Source organism: Oncorhynchus clarkii, chromosome 9, assembly GCF_045791955.1.
Source record: "Oncorhynchus clarkii lewisi isolate Uvic-CL-2024 chromosome 9, UVic_Ocla_1.0, whole genome shotgun sequence".
In the NCBI taxonomy this organism is placed as follows: domain Eukaryota; kingdom Metazoa; phylum Chordata; class Actinopteri; order Salmoniformes; family Salmonidae; genus Oncorhynchus; species Oncorhynchus clarkii.
This window is the reverse complement of record NC_092155.1, coordinates 38,551,595-38,561,445: the sequence shown is the minus strand read 5'-3', so window position 1 is coordinate 38,561,445 and position 9,851 is coordinate 38,551,595.

Below are 9,851 nucleotides of genomic sequence, written 5' to 3'. Positions count from 1 at the left end.
GCCATCCCAGTGAAGGAAATGCACTTTGTGTGAAAAATCCAGTTTTCCTATAGATTTTTCACATCTTCACTCTCGAAATCATTATTTTTTTAATAGAAAAAGACTCAAATGTGATGGTTTAAGTCCACAACGATGCTTAAACCACATCAATCTGATTGTGTGGTCCTGTCAGGGTCTCGCTTCCCAACACTTCGGACTAACCTTTTTCAATACCTGGTTTGCATATTTATTGTTGCCTATGTTAGCATTTACTGGTAGATATCATACATTTAAACGTCTTTCCTACCCTGGCAGCTACCGATGGATTCTTCTGTGAGATGCTCCATGCCAAAACCAGTTGAGAGCTGCACATTCTTGCTGCCCTGCAGATTATATTACGCTGAAGCTCGGCTATGTGTTTCACGTGCTTTGCGATTGTGTAGGCTACTTTTTGCATGATTTCTCTATTGTAACACATCATTGATAAATCGTATACCTCCGCTACACTACATTGATACACATCCGTAGGAATTAAGAAGTGAGTATAAGCAATGCCCACTGACAAAAAAAGTGTGTATATGGTTTATACCTGCGTGTACCCTCCACTACACCACTGGCCCTTCGTGTTTTAAAAAGTGCACTCTCCTACATGAGTGATACTTTCAGAATCACGAACTTGTCATAAACTGAAGGCCTATAAATGCGCCACTGCGCAAACATGTCTATAATAGATTCTGAAGGCTGTTAAGATATTAATGTTTCAAGAAAGAAGTGTATATATTTGTGGCGAAGCGGTTATAGGCGCTGACTGAATGGAAGCTGATAATTATGACTTTTTTTTCTCTGCTGGTCTCGGGAAGAAATGATGAGTCCTCACTGTCTGAGATCGAGTACACATGTACCAATATCTGGTCTCGAGTACGACAGCACTGGTGCGCGCGTGAGTGTGACTGTGTGCGCATATTTGTGTATATGCATGCATGTGTGTGTGTGTGTGTGTGTGTGTGTGTGTGCAGGCTGAAGGTTTCCCTCATAGTGATTTAGATGTTCCTTGCAGACATCTAGCACATTAATCATCTCCCAGTACTCCTGTGTTCATCAGCTCAGTGGTTATTACCATATCCTTATGGATGTTGAGCTAATCTACAGCCACTGTTCTCCATACCTTTTCATTTACAACACTAGAAATTCCTATTTCTTCCGCCCCAGAAATGCTTAATAGACAGTTTTCCCTTTTTGCCTGCCTCTGTGTATCCATCATCTCAATGGTATTAAACGAGATCCTCTTGCATGCTGCACTGACACTATTCCTGCCACCCTGGACTGTACATTAGATTGAGGGGAGATTCGTTGCACAAAAATGCTTGATGGACTCAATTTCCTTTTAAAGCCTTATATTTCTATCTCTACCCCACCTCACACCTCCTCCCTCTCTCTCTCTTTTTATCCCTCTATATTTAGTTTTATTTTTCCTCCTCCTATCTCTCTCTTTCTCCATTTCCTAACCCGAATAAGGGACAGTACTGATATGTCTGTAATATGATGGTGTAGTACTGTAGATTATTGATGTAGTAGTAGAAACGCCGGTGGGCAGGATCCAGTCTGGAGTGATGACATTTGCTCCCAAAATCAGAGACACAGATCGAGGATCACAGCATTAATGATGATGCATTAGGACCACCAGGGAGGAGGGATGGATCTGTCATTTGTGTGGAGCACAGAAAGGCTATGGAATAAGCAGTTTCACTCTCAAATGGCTATGGTGGGTTTTCAAATATGGGCCTTCATCAAGTCCCAGATTTTCATTTGTCATTGGTAGCTGATTGAGTTATATTGAATCACAGTCCCTGAGCGAGGAGGAGAGGACTGATGAAAACCAGCATTGCTGTGGACCTTGACACTCCTGCCGTGGTATATCTCTTATGAAACAGAAAAAACGTCTTTAACATGGGGAGAAATGTACAGAAGTACCTTGACACCCCCTCCACTCTCCACCCTCCACTCCTCCCTCCACCAAGACCCCTCCTACTCGCCGTGTGTGGCCTAGTTGTGTGGGTGTTGATGGGGGTGTTGGCAGCATCCGTGGAGCCCCTTCTGTTGTGGTTAATTACCTGTGTGATGAGTGGGTCTCTCCAGCATTGTCACTGTGTCAGAGCGGACACATCAAGGTGACCCCCTTCCCTCGTTCATTCGTTCTTTCCTTCATTTGACCTCGCTCTGTTTGCCCTCTCTCCTTCCCTCTCAGTCTCTCTCTCCTTTTCTCTCACTGTCTCTCTCCTTTGCTCTCTCTCTCTCTCTCGCACTCTCTCTCGCACTCTCTCTCTCTCTCTCTCTCTCTCTCTCTCTCTCTCTCTCTCTCACACACTCTCTTCCTGGAGGACAGGAGACTTTGGGGATCTGAGGACAAGTCTGGCAGACAGATTACGTTAATAAAATAATCTCACCCTTGAGTTGAATGAGTCTTTCACTCTCTCTCTCTCTTTCTCTCACTCACTCTCTATCTCTCTCTGACTCTTTCTTCCTCGCTCTGACTCTATCTGACCCACTCTGTCTTTTATTTCTCCTCTTCTTTCTCTTCCACGTTCCTTTCTCTCCCACATTCATTTCTCTCTCACATTCCCGTACCTCAATTCTCTCTCTCTCCCAATCCACCTATTTTCATTTTTGTATTCATTTTTTGCATGTTTTTAGACATAGAACTAACATATTGATACGACAGAACTAACTGTATTGATCCTATTGGAATTCATTGGTTCCTCCTCTGCTGCTCGATGCCCCTGCTGTGTTGTATTGAGCCCTTGTGGTTCAGAACAGGATAGGGATGGATAGATCAGAGGAGGATATGGATAGATATGTATAGATGATGCTGGGAGCCCAAACTGTGAGGGCAGAAACCATGCCAGAACAAATTCACTGTTGCTGGGCAACCTTCTCCAACACCGGAGAGGATAACTCCAGAGCTGTACCAAACTCAACGAGCGTCACCAGTGTGTGTGTGATTGTCTATGCCCGTGTGTGTGCGTGCATGTGTGTGTGCATTTGTGCAGTTCTGCACACTAACACTAAGCACACACACGCGTGATACTTTGCTTGCTGGATAGTGAAAAGTAAACCAACCTGAAGGACTTCAATTATTGTGGACAAATACTGGAAACAGCAGGTGTGTTGATTCACGGTTTTTGTATCGTTAATGCTTTTTGAGTGATTCACTGTGAGCGTCAACACAGTATAATGTCCAACTCCCATTATCCTTTTCGATCCCGTTTCAACTCACCTCTGGGAAATATCCCACTACATTTTACCAGCAGCATATAGGCCAGGTGTGTCTTGGCTGTACACTTGCTCTTTGACTGTCTATGTTTATAAATTAGGAAGTTAGATTGAGATCTGCCTTCAAAAGTGGGGCGTCTTTTCAAGTAGTGATCTACAGGCTTGGGGTCAATTCCATTTCAATATTCAATAAAAAAAAAAATTAAAAAGTGATTTAGCCGAAGCTCTTATAAATTGTTTTGCTAAGGGGAATAAGACAGATGTCTTATTTAAGATACTCTTTGAAGATGTAGGGTTTCAGACATTTTAGAAGGACTCTGCTGTCCTAGCATCAGGGGGAGGTTGGTTTCACCATTGGAGTGAGCTTTGACTGGGCTGAGCGGGAGCTGATTTCCCGTAGGGGTGGGATGGCCAAGAGGCCATGGATTCCCCACTATACTACTCCCTTGGATTCCCCTCCGGACCTGCTTTCCTTGTCTCAACCTCTCTCGCTCCAGCCTCAGCCTCCGCACCTGGTTTCCAGCCACCCACCCGAGCTTCCCTTGACCTGCACTCCAGTTCCCCCCTGTGTGTCAATAAGTTACTTCATCCTAGTCTCCTCATCTGAGTCTGCTCTTGGGTTCCCTTGTTCCACTCCGCATAACAGTACGATCTGGCCCAAAGATATGAACCCAGCAGACTCTGCTACTCTCCACCAAACCTTTGTCGGCCAATGCACCCTGCTCGAGCAACATGAACAAGCCCTGAAGACCCTTCTGGAACACATCAAGGAGTTTTCAGAGCCTGTCTGACCTACAGGGCTGACCCTTCGCCCAAAGCTCACAACCAGTCCCAAATCATTCTCCTCTGCTCCGTGAGCTGTTTGTTCCGACTCCCGAGCGTTTCGATGGCAACCTCGGAGCTTGCAGAGCCTTTTTGGTACAATGTTCACTAGTATTTGAGCAACAGCCCTACTCTTATGCTAGCGAATGAGCCAGGATTTCCTTTCTGACTGGCTGCCTCTGTGGAGCAGCACTTTCCTGGGCCACGGCGGAGTGGGATAGACAGTCCCTCATCTGCTTCTCCTACTCCAGATTCACGGAGGAGATGAAGAAAGTCTTCGACCACCCGGTCTGCGGTAAGGATGCCATTAAATGACTCCTGTCCCTCCGTCAAGGCCCCCATAGTGTTGCTGAGATGGCATGTGAGTGTCGCACCCTCACCGCTGAGAGTGGCTGGAATGAGGAGGCCCTTCAGAGAGCATTCCGGAACGCGCTCACTGAGACCATCAAGGACGAGTTGCTGTTCAGGGATGAGCCTGATGGACTTGATGAACTCATCTCTCTTGCTATCCGCATCGACAACCGTGAGCGTCAGGGAAAGAGGGTAGGCAAGGTTGCATGTCCCATAACATCTGCTTCAGTGCCTTGTCCTCCTTCTCAGACTGCATCCCATCCCCAGGCTCGTCCAGATCCTGAACCCATGCGGCTCGGCCAGGCCCGTCTCTCTCCAGAGGAGTGGCAACGACAAATCGGCGCTAGGAGCAGCCTATACGGTGGCCTGTTTGGTCACTTTGTCTCCACGTGTTCCCTGCGTCCAGCAAAAGAGGGGGCTCGGCAGTAATGGGGGATATACTGTTGAACCTTGTGTGGTAGAGCCAGACTTTTCCTATGTTTGCTCTCATTGATTCAGGCGCCGACAAGAGCTTCCTGGACCGAGGTGTCGTTACCCAGTTGGGCCTGGACACTGTCCCACTCGATTCACCCCTCGATGCCAACGCTCTCAATGGACAGCTCCTCGCCCGTGTCTGTGAGAGAATCGTCCCTGTCATCCTACGTCTCTCTGGAAATCACCAGAGAGACATAATCAACTGTCCTTACTCTCCTCTGGTTCATGGCCATCCTTGGTTAAAGCTACACAACCCACAGATTGACTGGACCACTGGAAAGGTAACCAACCACTTGGAGTTAATTTTGTCACTCTAATGGTTTACATTCTGCCCTTCCCCCTGCCTTGTCTGTGCCCCAGTTCCTTCCAGAACCTCCGGACCTGTCATCAGTTCCTCCCGAGTATCACAATCTAGCTCCTGTGTTCAGCAAACACCACGCCCTGTCACTGCCGCCTCATCGGCCATACGATGCACCATTGACCTCCAGCCTGGAGCGCCTCTCCCCAGTAGCCGGTTGTTTACAACTGCTCTCATCCCGAGCAAGAAGCTATGGAGAGGCACATCCAGGATTCTCTGGCAGCAGGACTTATCAAGCCAAGGATTGGTCACTGAGGCCGTGCATAGACTTCCGTGGGCTGAATAATTTCACTATTAAGAACAAGTACCCCTTGCCACTCATCAGCTCTGCTTTTTCCCCCCTCTATGGTGCCACGATGTTTACCAAACTCGACCTCCGGAATGCCTACCACCTTGTCCACATAAGAAAGGGAGACGAGTGGAAGACAGCATTCAACACACCACTTGGCCGCTTTGTATTTGGTCATGCCTTTTGGTCTTACTAACACCCCTGCTGTTTTCCAGAATCTAGTCAATGACATGCTGAGATATGTGATTGGACGCTTTGTTTTTGTCTATGACATCCTGATTTTTTTCCAAGGACCTTGAGGCTCACTAGCAACAAGTTCTTCAACGGCTGTTGGATCATTTGCTTTTTGTTAAGGCTGAAAAATGTGAGTTCCATGCTGTCAGTGTCTTTCCTGCGTTATATTATTGCCCAGGGACAGTTACGTATGGACTCCGCCAAGGTCATGGCAGTCAGAGTGCCCTGCGCCCTCCAACCTGCAGCAGCTACAGCGTTTCCGGGGGTTTTCAATTTTTTTGACATTTCATCCGCAACTACAGCCGTCTGGCTGCACCTCTCACCTCCACCTCCACTCCGTTCCACTGGACTCCTGAGGCAGAGGCAACATTCATGGAACTCAAGCGTCGCTTCACCTCCGCTCCGATCCTTACTCAGCCCGACCCAGAACTCCAGTTCATCATGGAGGTGGACGCCTCTGACACCGGGTAGGTGCTGTTCTGACTCAACATTCCCCCTCTGATCAGAAGGTCCACCCATGTGCATTCTTTTCCCGTAAGCTCTTATCTGCAGAGGAATTTTGACATCGGAATCCGGGAACTCCTGGCAGTTAAAGTGGCTGTGGCGGAATTGCGTCACTGGTGGAGGGCTCTATAACCTCCTTCATAATGTGGACTGACCATAAAAACCTGTCCTACATCCAGACCTCCAAACATCTGAACTCCCGGCAAGCCAGGTGGCGGTTCGAAGAATACCAAGCCTGATGCCCTCTCTCACCAGTTCACCACTGACAACAAGGGTACCGAGCCAGAAGCCATTGTGCATCCATCTGCATCGTTTCCGCTGTCACCTGAGAGATTGAGACCCGTATCCGCCAGGATCAGCAGAACCAGCCTGACCCGAGTAACGGTCCTAGTAATGCTCTGTTTGTTCCAGATTGTGTTTGCGCTGATGTTCTTCAGTGGGGCCATTCTACCTACCTCACCTGTCACCCTGGTATGAACTGGACCCTCGCTTTCCTGCATCAGCACTTTTGGTGGCCCACCATGGAGAGATGTCCGGGAGTTTGTCTGAGCCTGTCCGGTGTGTGCCCGGAACAAAACCTCCACTAAACCCACTTCCGGTCTGCTCCGCCCTCTTCCCATACCCAGACGCCCTTGGTCACACATGGTCTTGGACTTCGTCACTGGCCTTCCCCCATCTAATGGTAACTCCGTAATCCTCACCATTATTGACAAGTTTTCCAAAATGGCTCACTTCATTCCTCTCTCCAAGCTCCTCCAGGGAGACTGCGGACCTGTTAGTATCCCATGTGTTTCATCTGCATGGCATTCCCACTGACATCATTTCTGACTGAGGACCTCAGTTTAACTCCCAGGTATGGAGATCCTTCTGTTCAGCTCTTGGTATCAATGTCAGTCTTTCTTCTGGATATCACCCCCAGACCAACTGCCAGACTGAACGGGCCAACCAAGAGATGCAGACTGCCCTACGCTGCGTGACATTTGCTAACCCTTCCACCAGGAGCACTCAGCTACCCAGAGTTGAATATGCCCACAACAAGATCACCAATGGTACAGTTGAAGTCAGAAGTTTACATATACCTTAGCCAAATACATTTAAACCCAGTTTTTCACAATTCCTGACATTTAATCCAAGTAAAAACTAGCTGTTTTAGGTCAGTTAGGATCACCACTTTATTTTGAGAATGTGAAATAATAATAGAAGAGAATAATAACAGAATAATAGTAGAGAGAATGATTTATTTCAGCATTTCTTTCTTTCATCACATTCCCAGTGGGTCAGAAGGTTACATACACTCAATTAGTATTTGGTAGCATTGGCTTTAAATTGTTTAAATTGGGTCAAGCGTTCCGGGTAGCCTTCCACATGCTTCCCACAACAAGTTGAGTGATTTTTGGTATTTTCCTGCTGACAGAGCTGGTGTACCTGAGTCAGATTTGTAGGCCTCCTTGCTCGCACACGCTTTTTCAGTTCTGCCCACAAATTTTCTATGGGATTGAGGTCAGAGCTTTGTGATGGCCACTCCAATGCCTGGGGTCATTGTCCATTTAGAAGACCCATTTGCGACCAAGATTTAACTTCCTGACGGATGTCTTGAGATGTTGCTTCAATATATCCACAGAAATTCCTTCCTCATGAAGCCATATTTTTTGTGAAGTGCACCGTCCCCTCCTGCAGCAAAGCACCCCCAAAGAATGATGCTGCTACTCCTGTGCGTCAACATTGGGAGAGTGTTCTTCGGCTTGCAAGCCTCCCCATTTTTCATCCTAACATAACGATGGTCGTTATGGCCAAACAGTTATATTTTTGTTTCATCAGACCAGAGGACATTTCTCCAAAAAGTACGATCTTTGTCCCCATGTGCAGTTGCAAACCGTAGTCTGGCTTTTGGAGCAGTGGCTTCTTCCTTGCTGAGCGGCCTTTCAGGTTATGTCAATATAGGACTCGTTTTACTGTGGATATAGATACTTTTGTGTACCCGTTTCCTCCAGCATCTTCACAAGGTCCTTTGCTGTTGTTCTGGGATTGATTTGCACTTTTTGCACCAGAGTACTTTCATCTCTAGGAGACAGAACACGTCTCCTTCCTGAGCGGTATGATGGCTGCGTGGTCCCATGGTATTTATACTTGCGTACTATTGTTTGTACAGATGAACGTGGTACCTTCAGGGGTTTCGAAATTGCCCCCAAGGATGAACCACACTTGTGGAGGTCTACAAATGTTTTTTTCTGAGGTCTTGGCTGATTTCTTTTGATTTTCCCATGATATCAAGCAAACAGGCCCTGAGTTTGAAGGTAGGCCTTGAAATACATCCACAGGTACACCTCCAATTGACTCAAAGGATGTCAATTATCCTATCAGAAGCTTCTGAAGCTATAACATAATTTTCTGGAATTTTCCAAGCTGTTTAAATTCACAGTCAACTTAATGTATGTAAACTTCTGACCCACTGGAATTGTGATAGAGTGAATTATAAGTGAATTAATCTGTCTGTAAACAATTGTTGGAAAAATGACTTGTGTCATGCACAAAGTAGATGTCCTAGCCGACTTGCCAAAACTATAGTTTGTCAACAAGAAATTTGTGGAGTGGTTGAAAAACAAGTTTTAATCATGCCAACCTAAGTGTATGTAAACTTCCGACTTCAACTGTATGTCACCCTTCGAGTGTACTCTGGGTTACCAACCCCCCCTCTTTGTGCCTCCGACAGGACCCAGTCCCAAGCCAACCGTCGCCGGGCCTCAGCTCCAGTTCCCCCCCGGGTCAAAAGGTATGGCTCTCATTGAAGGACCTGCCATTGAAGGTGGTATCGAAGAAACTTTCCCCTGATTCATTGGTCCCTTTGAAATTGACCGTGTCATTAACCCCTCTGCGGTGTGCATGAAACTCCCAGCCTTTCTCAGGATCAATCCCATCTTCCATGTATCCCTGACTAAACCTGTCTGCTCCAGTCCCCTGTCTCCTCCTGCAGCAGCTCCTCCACCCCCTCGGCTCATCGATGACCATCCTGCCTATACTGTCCGGCAGCTTCTGGACGTGCACCGTCGTGGCTGGCAGTACCTGGTGGACTGGGAGGGATACGGGCCTGAGGAGCACAGCTTGGTGCTCCTCCATCACATTCTGGGCCCCTCCCTCTTTCAGGATTTCTATACCTCACACCTCACAGATAAGCCTAAATTCCTGAAACGCCCTCTACTGCTTGTTCCTGAAACGCCCTCTACTGCTCATTCTGTGTCTCCTTGACTTACCGCCACTCCCCCAGTACTCTCTCCCTCTCTCTATGTGGGTGGAGACAGGTGTGCTGGAGTCAGAGCTTATCCCCACCAGCTGCAACCTGTTCCATAATCAAGACCTCTACAAATAGTCAGCCCTGCCACTTCCACGCTGCCAGATCGTAATCTCTGCTCAGTCAGTCTATGTTAATAGCCGATTTTTACTATTCAGATCCTGTTGTCCTGTTGTGCCTGATTTCCTTGCCTGACGCTGTTTTCCTCTTTGCTGTAGTTCTGCCATCTCTGACTCTGGTCCCTGTCTCCAGTCCCACATCTCATCATCCTGCTACTCTGTCTT